The 13,673-nt window shown below is 57.3% G+C and overlaps 1 pseudogene; it reads right to left on the reverse strand.

Moving 5' to 3' along the window:
• Positions 1-333: 333 nt before the first annotated feature.
• LOC103648968 (microtubule-binding protein TANGLED1-like) overlaps positions 334-13,673 on the reverse strand; it is a 45,157-nt pseudogene continuing 31,817 nt past the window's right edge.

A 13,673-nucleotide genomic window follows, 5' to 3' on the forward strand; every position in this document is an offset into this window, starting at 1 on the left:
CCCATCGCCCTGATGGCTGCTGTAGGCCAGAAACAATCCTCCTCCTCCTTCATAGGTCGCGGACGCGGAGGCACCATCGGGTGCATAGGTGGAGGGGGTGGTGGCCGAAGTCGGCCGAGGGCTAGGGAAGCGGGAGAGGAGGACACAGAGGCATGAAGTAATAGGTACGAGGAAGAACACGTTCTTGGGGCGATGCGGGGAGGAATACTAGTAGAGTCGTCGCGCCGCGGGGAGAGAAACAGTTTGGGAGGGAGGAGAAGGTAGGGAGGAGAGGACACGAAATCACTCACAACACTATTGGATGAATGCTTCAGGTTCGTGGCCGCAGCTGCTCTACGCGTCGGCTCCGGCGATGGGTAGAGGTCCCGTGAAGCACGGGGATAGTGCGGGCAGGGCCTTCCCGTGCATCCTGAGCTTGGATCCCAGCGCGCTCGGTGGCGACTTGACCAGAAACTTGTGCCGCTTCTGCTTCTTGGAAGGCGACGATGTCGCACACAGGTCGGTGGCGGCAGAGGTGGAGGTGTGGAACATGGGGTTAAGGAACATCACCGCCTTCTTGGCCCACGACCGGTTCTTGGGGGAAACGTGGATGGCGGACACGGACGGCCGGCCGACGGCGACCGACGACACGGGCTTGAACTGGATCTGGGACCGCACGCAGTTGCGCGACGGCGGCGTGGCCGTGTCAATGCCCCGTGTCGCGGCGCCACCCCGATGGCTCTGCTTCTCCCAGGCACGCCGCGCGCGGAGAGGCGTCGGCTCGCCCGCCGCCGGCTTCTTGGTCCTGGGAGCCGGTTTCGGGGTCCTCGGGGGCTCCCGATTCGTAGCGCCGGCAGCCATCACGATGTCCCGCGCGAACTGGCTGGCCTGCACGATCTCTAGCACGGTCTCGCCTAGCAGCATCGCCGGCAACGACATTCGTCACCACTGCGCGCCCTCTCCGCCGACGATGCCACCGAACTTGTCGCTTGGGGACCTCTTCTGCGTCGACGCGCCACCCCTCATCCTGCGCCGGCAAGACTCAGAGTAGGAGACAAAATTCGCACGCGTGAGCCAAGGATCTAGGGCCGAATTCGGAGGGGGGAACACGGGGTAGAGAGTGCGCCTGTCATGGCGGCGATTTTGACGGGCATGCGCAGGGTGGGACGGGGGCGTGGTCGAGCGAGGCAGGCGGAACCTTCCTTCCACGGCTTTGGCGCGGTGGATTGCGGCCGCGGATGGAAACGATTGCGGCCGCGGATGGAAAGGTGGCGGATTGCGGGGGATGTGGGTGGAGAAATCACGGCGGTCGGGCGTTGCGGGCGCAGGGGTCAGGCGACGGATTTGGTGCGGCGGATGGCAGCTGCGGATGGAAACGAATCGCGGCGTGCTCACGACGGGCAGAACAGGGATGTGTGGACGCCTACACTAACAACATATAGAGTAGTAGAGATTTGTCATACTCTCAAATGTATTTTATATATTTTAGTTTTGTTAAATCTATTGTTTAAAGTATTAAAATAGATAGAGGATACAACATCGTCTTCTAAATTTAGAGGACTGTTTAGAGGACGCTGCTGGACACGTAAAGGACGGGAATCTTCTCTAATTTTTAGGGTACATGATCCTTTAGAGGACCTTTTGGAGATAGTTAAGGTGCTACATTGCCCAAAACAGTGGTTCTCCATACCGCTCTAGCTAGTGACCAAAATCCAATGAATCACAGATGGGCACATGCCTCCACTACCCGAATTCGGCTCTTTGCCGAGTTTCAAATGATTTGCCGAGTGACTTTTTTCGGGCACTCGGTAAAGTTCTTTGTCGAGTGCCAAACAAAATACACTCGACAAACAAAAACACTTGGCAAAGAGCTTATTTGTCGAGTGTTGTTTTTTTGACACTCGTCAAAGAAGCTCTTTGCCAAGTGTTTTTTTCAGAACTAGGCAAAGAAAATTTCTTTGCTGAGTGTTTTTTCGACACTAGGCGAATAGCTTTTTTGCCGAGTGTCAAAAAACTCAGGAAATTGCCTCTTTGCCGAGTGTTTTTTGACACTAGGCGAAGTCAATTTTTATATCACATTTTGAAGCTATAAATTAATTCAAATGAAAAAAGTTTTGAACTACAAAGTTGTATAACTCATCAAGATGCATAATTTTTGTTTTTGTCATTTCTTCATATGACAAATTAAAAAGTAAATTTGTTCACAAAACTTTTATCTCTCTTGTAGTTTATGAAACTACAAGTGAGATGTATAAGATTCGTGAACAATGTTAGAACCACCATGTAGGATGAACAATTGATTAAATACCAAAATAAACTTTGTAAATCTTGAGAAGTTATAAAATTTTATAGTTGTCACCTATTTGATTTAAAGTTATCTTATCAACGAAAACTACGTCAGAATTTTAAAAAAGTTAAAATTCGAAATTTTCAAAAGACCTTAGATGAAAAAACCACCAAAACAAAAAGGTGTAGGTCTTAAAATATTATGAAACTTTGTACTTGACAACTTTTTGGTTTAAAACCATCTTGTCATGCAAAACTATGTTGAATTTTAAAATTCAAAATTTTCAAACAACCTCAGATGGAAAAACAACCAAAATAAAAGTTTAGGTCTTGAAATGTTATGGAACTTTGTAATTAACAACATTTTTATTTGAAATCATCTTGTCATATTAAAATATGTTTGAAGTCTAAAATTTGAAATTCAAATTTTGTAAACGACCTCAGATGAAGAACCTCTCAAAATAAAAGTTATAGATCTCAAAAAGTTATGCAACTTTATAGTTGACAAACTTTTCATTTGAATCCATTTACTGCCTCAAAGAATCAATTTACATTTGGTCTGTTATAATGTGGAGAAGAAAAACGTGATATAAACACGATTGAGGAAGTGGTGTAGTGGTAGAGGAGGTTATGTGTGAGAGAGAGGTTATACGATTTTGATTCTCATCGGCCATAATAAACGTGGATTTGGTTCAAATATGGTGAAAATGAAAAGGTGATGGGTTGGGAATGGTGTTGGCTTAAAATTAAAAAAATTGTTGTTTTTCAGGTTTTTTGCGATTCTTAATTTGCCGAGATAACCGCACCACTCAGCCATGGCACGACTGCTCACCTGAATGCGCGAGGCTATCATGCGAGGCCTGCGGGTCAGTCACCGTGCCATCACAACGCTGCTAAGTGGGGCCAACCCATCGGGTTCTTCCTTGTTAGCATCACGCGAGTGAAGGGCGCAGACTCCACGGCTCACAAATCGCGAAATCACCAACTGAACCCCGAAATCTGATCACAACAAACTCGCGGGGTTGTGGGATTCGGCATCACCAGTGTATAAAAGTGATCCCCTCCCTGCAAAACACCTTAGCCGAGCAAATCAAGTGATCGAGTGAACGCCATTGCTGAGAACCACGACGGCAAACAGAATATGGATGCAGTGTGGAATAGAACAGCCCCCCCCTGGACTCCCGGCCTTAGCTGCATCTATCTGTACACTCTCCCGATCTCCGGTAAATCGCACCTAGTCCCTAGTCCGGATCGCGTCGTGAAGCGTCAGCCATGCGCTCTGCTGCTTCCGCCAATGTCGCCATCATCGGAGGCGGAATATCCGGCTTCGTGTGTGCATCGCTTCTTGTCGGGGACCATAATTAGGGGTACCCCAAGATTCCTAAACTCGGCTGGTAAACACCATCAGCACAAAACTACAAAGGCCTGATGGGCGCAATACAAGTCAAAGCTCCGTCCACTCAAGGGACACGATCTCGCCTCGCCCGAGCCCAGCCTTGGGCAGGAACAGTAGACTCAGGTGGATTCACGCCTCGCCCGAGGGCCTCCTCAAGCAACAGGCGCACCCTCGACTCGCCCGAGGCCCGGTTCGGGCAGGCTTCGCAGTGAAGCAACCTTGGCCAGATCGCCTCGCTAACCGACCGTATCGCAGGAGCATTCAATGCAAGGATCGCCTGAAACCTTATCCTGACGCACGTTCCTCATTTGGCAGGGCCGAAGTGACCGCAGTCACTTTGCCCCCCCCCCCCCACTGACTGACGTGACAGGAAAACAGCGCCGCCTGCCCTACTCCGACTGTTGTGCCACCCGCCAGGGTGAGGCTGACAGCCGCCGAGTCCAGCCTCAGGCGCCATAAGAAGCTCCGCCTCGCCCGACCCCAGGGCTCGGACTCTAACTCGACCTCAGAAGGCGGTCTCCGCCTCGCCCGACCCCAGGGCTCGGACTCAGCCTCGACCTCGAAAGACGGTCTCCGCCTCGCCCGACCCTAGGGCTTTGACTCAACCTCGACCTTGGAAGACGGTCTCCGCCTCGCCCGACCCTAAGGCTCGGACTCGACCTCGACCTCAGAAGACGGTCTCCGCCTCGCCCGACCCCAGGGCTCGGACTCAGCCTCGACCTCGGAAGACGGTCTCCACCTCGCCTGAACCCAGGGCTCGGACTCAGCCACGACCTCGGAGGAGTCTCCGCCTCGCCCGACCTTGGGCTCGGACTGACCACGTCGCAGGGGGGTACATCATTACCCTACCCCTAGCTAGCTCAGGCTACGGGGAACAAGACCGGCGTCCCATCTGGCTCGCCCTGGTAAAACATGTAATGATGGCACCCCACGTGCTCCATGACGACGGCGGTTCTCAGCCCCCTACGGAAGCAAGGAGACGTCAGCAAGGTCCCGTCAGCTCCGACAGCTGTACTTCTACAGGGCCCAAGCGCTCCTCCGATGGCCACGACATCACATGCACATGGCACTAACACCTCTCCGACAGCCATGTCGGCATGTACATAGGGCTCTGGCTCCTCTCTGCTAGACACGTTAGCACATTGCCACACCCCCCATTGTACACCTGGGCCCTCTCCTTACGTCTATAAAAGTAAGGCTTAGGGCCCTCGTACGAGAAGGTGGCCGCATGGGAGAACGGGCTGACGGACAGTCTCTCTCTCTCCCTCCCTCGCGAACTCTTGTAACCCCCTACTGCAAGCGCATCCGCCCTGGGCGCAGGACAACACGAGCCGCGGTTCCCTTTTTTCCCCCTTGTGTTCCGTCTCGCGCCGACCCATCTGGGCTGGGACACGCAGCGACAATTTACTCGTCGGTCCAGGGACCCCCCGGGGTCGAAACGCCGACAGTTGGCGCGCCAGGTAGGGGCCTGCTGCGTGTTGACGAACAGCTTTCCGTCAAGCTCCAGATGGGTAGTCTCCATCAACCTCTCCAACCCGGGACGCTGCTCCGTTTCGGGAGTCTCGAGTTCATGTCCCTCGATGGCAGCTACGACATGGTACCCCTTCCTCCACCGCGCGAAAACGACAATGGCGGCCGTCAGCCCACCCGACGGCGGCGGAATCGACGACGTCTTCCCCGTGTGGCGGAAGAGCAGCATCCGGGCCTATCCCGTCACCTTCCTCGCCGCAGGAGGAGGAGGCGGGGCAACCGTGGCCAAGCAGGAGGCGGCACCTCGTTGGCTGTCGAGCGAGTCGACGACACCGGCGCCCCAGCGGGGGACACGTCGGGCGCTGACCTCGCGTCTGAGACGAAGACGAGCGTCGTTTCCTCGCAACACGCCAACCCCAAGCGGACGGATGACGCCAGCATTCTCGTGGAGGACTTGCTGGGCGTTAGCCTCGTACCCGAGATAACGGTGCAGTCCGTCCCCAACGCGACTTCATCACCATCCGTCGATCAAGAGGTACCGTCCGTTTTTCATCCTGTGCCTTTTAGATTCAGCTTCGACCCACCAAGCGACCCCGCTTCGGTGGACGCTTTCATAAAGGCATATCCAAACCTTCCGGGGTACCATATGTGGTCAACCTGGGACCGACTGACGGTCGTCTCGACCTACGAGCCCCCGGGTTCCGAGGAAGATGACGACCCCGACTCTGGTTGGGATTTCTCCGGGCTCCGTGCTCGTAGTGCCATGCGGGACTTCATGACCGCATGTGACTACTGCCTCTCCGATTGCTCCGATGATGGCCACAGCCTTGATGACGAGGACTGTGGCCCAAGTCACGAATGTTTCCACGTCGATCTAGGGGGTCTCGACGAAGGCAACCACCTTGGTATGCCGGAGGACGGTGATCCCCCTAGGCCTGTGCCTCGCGTTGACATCCTTCGGGAGCTAGCTGTGGTCCCAGTCCCTGCGGGGGGTCAGGACACACAGCTCGAGCAAATCCGCGAGATGCAGGCCAAGCTCGACGAGGAAGCAGGACAACTTGTGTAGCTCCGGCAAAACATCGGGCAGGATTGGGCAGGCCGAGCGCTAGCCGGAGAAGCGCGTCATCAAGCCCAGGACGTCCAGCACCGCATCGCCGATGATGCCAGGGCAAGGCTGCCCCCGGCTTCCAGTGGGGTCGGCTAGAATCTGGCTGCAGCAGCAATACTACTTCGAGGGGCGGCGTATCCAGGGATAGCTCAAGAATCTCCTGGAGGATGCCGTGGTCCGACCGGCCGAAAGCTCTGCCTCCCGGAGGCAGGGGTACCCCCCAGAGCATCGCGTCGTGACTTCCCGATTCATGCGGGAAGCCTCGGTCCACACCGGGCGCACGTGGGACGCAACGCCTGCAGCCCCGGGTCGCCTCGGCAACGAGCACCACCGCCGCGACCGTCGAGCCCACCTCGACGAGAAGGTGCACCGAGGCTACCACCCCAGGCGTGGGGGACGCTACGACAGCGGGGAGGATCAGAGCCCCTCGCCCGAACCACCCGGTCCGCAAGCTTTCAGCCGGGCCATACGACGGGCACCGTTCCCGACCCGGTTCCGAGCCCCGACTACCATCACCAAGTACTCGGGGGAAACAAGGCCGAAACTGTGGCTCGCGGACTACCGGCTGGCCTGCCAGCTGGGTGGAACAGACGACGACAACCTCATCATCCGCAACCTCCCCCTGTTCCTCTCCGACGCCGCCCGAGCCTGGCTAGAGCATCTGCCTCCTGCGCAGATCTCCAACTGGGACGACCTGGTCAAAGCCTTCGCCGGAAACTTCCAGGGCACATACGTGCGCCTTGGGAACTCCTGGGATCTCCGAAGCTGCCGCCAGCAGCCAGGAGAATCCCTGCGGGACTACATCCACGATTTTCGAAGCAGTGCATCGAGCTGCCCAACATCACCGACTCAGATTTCATCGGCGCGTTCCTCGCCGACACCACTTGCCATGACCTAGTGAGCAAGCTGGGTCGCAAGACTCCCACCAGGGCGAGCGAGCTGATGGACATCGCCACCAAGTTCGCCTCTGGCCAGGAGGCGGTCGAGGCCATCTTCTAGAAGGACAAGCAGCCTCAGGGACGCCAGCAGGAAGACGTCCCCGAGGCGTCCGCTCAGCGCGGCACGAAGAAGAAGGGCAAGAAGAAGTCGCAAGCAAAACGCGACGCCGCCGACGCAGATCTTGTCGCCGCCGCCGAGCATAGGAACCCTCGGAAGCCTCCCGGAGGGGCCAACCTGTTCGACAAGATGCTCAAGGAGTCGTGCCCCTATCATCAGGGTCCCGTCAAGCACACCGTTGAGGAGTGCGTCATGCTTCAGCGCTACTTCCACCTTCGGCCGGGCCCCCGGCAGAAGGTGGCAGAGCCCACGACAACGACAAGAGGGAAGGCAACAAGGCAGAAGAGTTCCCCGAGGTCCATGACTGCTTCATGATCTACGGTGGGCAAGTGGCAAACGCCTCGGCTCGGCACCGCAAGTAGGAGCGCTGGGAAGTCTGCTCGGTGAAGGTGGCGACGCCAGTCTACCTAGACTGGTCTGACAAGCCCATCACCTTCGACCAAGGCGACCACCCCGACTGCGTGCCGAGCCCGGGGAAGTACCCGCTCGTTGTCGATCCCGTCATCGGCAACGTCAGGCTTACCAAGGTCCTCATGGACGGAGGCAGCAGCCTCAACATCATCTACGCCGAGACCTTTGGGCTCTTGCAGATCGATCTGTCCACGATCCGGGCCGACGCAGCGCCCTTTCACGGGATCATCCCCGGGAAGCGCGTCCAGCCCCTTCGACAACTCGATCTGCCCGTCTGCTTCGGGACTCCCTCCAACTTCCGAAAGGAAACCCTCACGTTCAAGGTGGTCGGGTTCCGAGGAACCTATCACGCAGTGCTGGGGAGACCATGCTACGCCAAGTTCATGGCCGTCCCCAACTACACCTACCTCAAGCTCAAGATGTCGGGCCCCAGTGGGGTCATCACCGTCGGATCCACATACCGACACGCGTACGAATGCGATGTGGAGTGTGTGGAGTACGCTGAGGCCTTCGCCGAGTCCGAGGCCCTCATCGCCGACCTGGAGAGCCTCTCCAAGGAGGTGCCAGATGCGAAGCGCCACGCCGGCAACTTCGAGCCAGGAGAGGCGGTTAAGTCCGTCCCTCTCGACCCCAGCAACGACGCCTCCAAGCAAGTTCGGATCGGCTCCGAGCTTGTCCCCAAATAGGAAGCAGTGCTCGTCGACTTTCTCCGCGCGAATGCCGAGGTTTTTGCGTGGAGTCCCTCGGACATGCCTGGCATACCGAGGGATGTTGCCGAGCACTCGCTGGATATCCGAGCTAGAGCCCGACCCGTGAAGCAGCCTCTGCGCCGATTTGACGAAGAAAAGCGCAGAGCCATAGGCGAGGAGATCCACAAGCTGATGGCTGCAGGGTTCATCAAAGAGGTATTCCATCCCGAATGGCTAGCCAACCCTGTGCTTGTGAAAAAGAAAGGTGGGAAATGGCGGATGTGTGTAGACTACACTGGTCTAAACAAAGCATGTCTGAAGGTTCCCTACCCTCTGCCTCGCATCGATCAAATCATGGATTCCACTGCTGGGTGCGAAATCCTGTCATTCCTTGATGCCTACTCAGGGTATCATCAAATCAGGATGAAAGAGTCCGACCAGCTCGCGGCCCCTTTCATCACACCCTTTGGCATGTACTGCTACATTACTATGCCATTCGGTTTAAGGAATGCAGGCACGACATACCAAAGGTGCATGAACCACGTTTTCGGAGAGCACATTGGCCGAACGGTCGAGGCTTACGTCGATGACATCGTAGTCAAGATGAGGAAAGCCTCCGACCTCCTCTCTGACCTTGAAACGACATTCAAGTGTCTGAAGGAGAAAGGCGTGAAACTCAATCCCGAGAAGTGTGTCTTTGGAGTCCCCCAAGGCATGCTCTTGGGGTTCATCATCTCCGAGCGGGGCATCGAGGCCAACCCGGAGAAAATCGCGACCATCACCAACATGGGGCCTATCAAGGACTTGAAAGGAGTACAGAGGGTCATGGGATGCCTTGCGGCTCTGAGCCGCTTCATCTCGCGCCTCGGCGAAAGAGGCCTACCCTTGTACCGCCTCCTGAGGAAGACCGAGCGCTTCACTTGGACCCCCGAGGCTGAGGAAGCCCTCGGGAACTTAAAGGCACTCCTTACAAGCGCGCCCATCTTGGTGCCTCCCGCTGCCGAAGAAGCCCTCTTGATCTACGTAGCCGCAACCACTCAGGTGGTCAGCGCCGCGATCGTAGTCGAGAGACGAGAAGAAGGGCATACATTGCTCGTCTAGAGACCGGTCTACTTCATTAGTGAGGTACTGTCCAAGACCAAAATCCGCTACCCGCAATTTCAGAAGCTACTGTACGCAGTAATTCTGACACGGCGAAAGTTGCGACACTACTTCGAGTCTCATCCGGTGACCGTGGTGTCATCCTTCCCCCTGGTGGAGATCATCCATTACCGAGAGGCCTCGGGTAGGATTGCAAAGTGGGCGGTGGAGATCATGGGCGAGACAATCTCGTTCGCTCCTCGGAAGGCCATCAAGTCCCAAGTCTTGGCGGACTTTGTGGCTGAATGGGTCGACACTCAGCTTCCAGCAGCTCCGATCCAACCGAAACTCTGGACCATGTTTTTCGACGGGTCGCTGATGAAAACAGGAGCGGGTGCGGGCCTGCTCTTCATCTCACCCCTCGGAAAGCACCTCCGCTACGTGATGCGCCTCCATTTCCCAGCGTCAAACAACGTGGCCGAGTATGAGGCTCTGGTTAACGGGTTGCGCATCGCCATCGAGCTAGGGGTTCGGAGCCTCGACGCTCGTGGCGACTCACAGCTCGTCATCGACCAAGTCATGAAGAACTCCCACTGCCGCGACCCGAAGATGGAAGCCTACTACGACGAGGTTCGGCGCCTGGAAGAAAAGTTCTACGGGCTCGAGCTCAACCACATCGCCCGACGGTACAACGAGACTGCAGATGAGCTGGCTAAAATAGCCTTGGAGCGGACAACGGTCCCCCGGGACGTCTTCTCCCGAGACCTACATCAACCCTCCGTCAAGACCGATGACACGCCCGAGCCCGAGGAGGCCTCGGCCCATCCCGAGGCACCCTCGGCCCCCGAGGGTGAGGCTTTGCGCGTCGAGGAAGAGCGGAATGGGGTCACGCCTAATCGAAACTGGCAGACCCCGTACCTGCAATATCTCCACCGAGGAGAGCTACCCATTGACAAAGCCGAGGCTCGGCGACTTGCGCGGCGCGCCAAGTCGTTCGTCTTGCTGGGTGACGAGAAGGAGCTCTACCACCGCAGCCCCTCAGGCATCCTCCAGCGATGCATATCCATTGCCGAAGGTCAGGAGCTATTGCAAGAAATACACTCGGGGGCTTGCGGTCATCACGCAGTGCCTCGAGCCCTCGTTGGAAACGCCTTCCGACAAGGTTTCTACTGGCCAACCGTGGTGGCCGATGCCACTAGGATTGTACGCACCTGCCAAGGGTGTCAATTCTACGCAAGGCAGACACACCTGCCCGCTCAGGCCCTGCAAACAATACCCATCACCTGGCCGTTTGCTGTGTGGGGTCTGGACCTCGTCGGTCCCTTGCAGAAGGCACCCGGGGGCTTCACGCACCTGCTGGTCGCTATCGACAAATTCTCCAAGTGGATTGAGCTCCGACCCCTAAACAGCATCAGGTCCGAGCAGGCGGTGGCATTCTTCACCAACATCATCCATCGCTTTGGGGTCCCGAACTCCATCATCACCGACAACGGCACCCAGTTCATTGGCAGGAAGTTCCTAGACTTCTGTGAGGACCACCACATCCGGGTGGACTGGGCCGCCGTAGCTCACCCCATGACGAATGGGCAGGTAGAGCGTGCCAACGGCATGATTCTGCAGGGACTTAAGCCAAGGATCTACAACGACCTCAACAAGTTCGGCAGGCGATGGATGAAGGAACTCCCCTCGGTGGTCTGGAGTCTGAGGACGACGCCAAGCTGGGCCACGGGCTTCACGCCGTTTTTTCTAGTCTATGGGCCCGAGGCTATCTTGCCCACAGACTTAGAATACAGTTCCCCGAGGATGAGGGCGTACAACGACCGAAGCAACCAGACAAGCCGAGAAGACTAACTGGACCAGCTAGAGGAGGCTCAGGACATGGCCTTACTACACTCGGCGTGGTATCAGCAGTCTCTGCGACGCTACCACGCCCGAGGGGTTCGGTCCCGAGACCTCCAGGTGGGCGACTTGGTGCTTCGGCTATGACAAGACGCCCGAGGGCGTCACAAGCTCACTCCACCCTGGGAAGGGCCGTTCGTCATCGCCAAGATTTTGAAGCCCGGAACATACAAGCTGGCCAACAGCCAAGGCCAGGTCTACAGCAACGCTTGGAACATCCGACAGCTACGTCACTTTTTCCCTTAAGATGTTTTCAAGTCGTTCATATGCCTCGATTCATACGCAAATAGAGTCTAACCGTCAAGGAAGGGTCAGCCTTGCCTCGGCAAAGCCCGACCCTCCCTCGGGGGCTAGAAGGGGGGAACCCCCTCTGCGTCAAAATTTTCCTCGGCAAAAGTCTTCTACCGAAACGACTTTCGTGTTTCCCGGCTATATCAGTAATAGAACCCCGCGAAACGAATAAGAGCGCATGTAAGCGGCAAGGCCGACCGAGCCAAGGGACTCCTATGCCTCCGGGATACGGATACCTCACTCGTCACCTTTCGTGAAAAATAACTCTTACTCGGATAAGCGATTCTGCTACCGACAAACAAGTCCAGATACTCGAAACGGGAGGAAAAGAAACGCAGCTTTATAACACGAAGACAAAGTGTTCAGGCCTCGGCGGCCGCGAAAGACACATACATGTTCAAAACAAACTGCTCCGGTAGAATCAGGCATCGCCCGGGGGAGGAGCAGCACCCTTGGCTTCGTCTCCACCCTCAGCGCCGTTTCCACCCTCGGCGAGATCCGCCCCGGCCTCGGACGGTGACGCAAGCGGAAGTATTTCCACCTCCAAGGAGGACGTCAACACCGCGCTTGGGCCCGCAGCGGCCGCGTCAAGCCTCTGAACTTCGGCCAGGGCAGCTTCATCTTCGTCGGGAAGACAGTACCCCTCGCTGACCCGCTCCAGATCCACATCGTAGTGGGAAGCCAGCACGGCGAAGGCCCGCCTAGCGCCATGATGCAGCGCCTCGCGGAGTCTTCCACGCACATGGCCACCCAAGGCCTGCAGGCGACTCTGGGGGAGCTTCCCGAGGGGACGTCGTCAAGACCGAAGACCTGGCAGAAGGCCGAGATAGCTTCGGACATGGCCACACGGTCGGCCTCCTTCTGCTCAGCCGCTTGGGCAAGTGCCTTAGCGGACTCGTTGAGGGCAGACTCGAGCTCTGCAAACAGCCAAAACAGAATTCTTCAAACACGAGTTGAAGAATGAAGCTAAATCAAAATCTCAAAGCAGCCAAGACATACCTTCAGCCCGGGCACGCTGCTCCAAGGTTGCGGCTTGGGTGGACTGGGTAGACCCGACGGCCACGGCCAGGTCCTCCGCAAGGGCTCCGGCCCGAGCAGACACCTCGGCTAGCTGGCCCCCAAGGGCCTCATCTCGGCTTTCAGCCTCAGCAGCCTGGTTCCGAGATTGGTCCCGCTCACCGACGACCTGGCCAAGCTCCAACTGCCGCCGCTGAGCCTCTGCACGTGCCGCCGCTGCCTCCACCCCCAGCTCGTCACACAGCAACCGAAGGTCCGCCGCCTCGGCGCTCTGTTGGGAGAGGCGCTCAGTAGCCTCGGCAAGCGTGGCCCTCAGGAACCACAGCGAACCCCAGACGTCGGCCTCGCGGCAGATGAACGACGACTTGGCGGTGCTCAGATTCGTCAGATCCTAAGGAAGGGAAGCAGGGCGTCACAAAGAGTGCCTTGACCACGTGAAAGGTATGCCTGAAATCCTTACCTGGAGGATCCTAGGAACGTTCCTGGAAAGGACCTCCATGGTCGACCAAAGCGACCCCATCGCTGCCTCGGCACACTCACGGAGCTCGTCCCGAGACTGCTCCTCCCGCTCGTCGTCAAGAACGAAGAGGGTCTTCGAGGCACCATGGGTCCAGAACCGGAGCGCCTCCCCACGCCGCTCATTGGCATAGCGCCGCGCGAGGACGAGGTCGCCGCTCCCCAGGACGGGCTGTGGTTCTGCGCCCCCCTCCTCTAAGGCGTCAGGACCCCCTGCAGTCGGCGCAACGGGTACCTCCTCGGCTAAGGGGGCAAGTTTCTGATCACCGACCTCGAGTAGCGGTGCCTCAGCGATCTCAGCATCGGCGGCGACGGGTGGCTCCACGGGCAGAACGGCAACAACCTCGGTGGAGGCTGGTGCCGGTGTCGGCAACACGTCAGGTGGGTTCAAGGCCGCGGTCGCGCCAGCAGTATCCCCCGGCACGACGGCCGCCTCGATAGAGGGGTCAGCCTGGGGAGCTCGCCCTAAGGCAAC

Source organism: Zea mays, chromosome 2 (assembly GCF_902167145.1).
Source record: "Zea mays cultivar B73 chromosome 2, Zm-B73-REFERENCE-NAM-5.0, whole genome shotgun sequence".
Taxonomy (NCBI): domain Eukaryota; kingdom Viridiplantae; phylum Streptophyta; class Magnoliopsida; order Poales; family Poaceae; genus Zea; species Zea mays.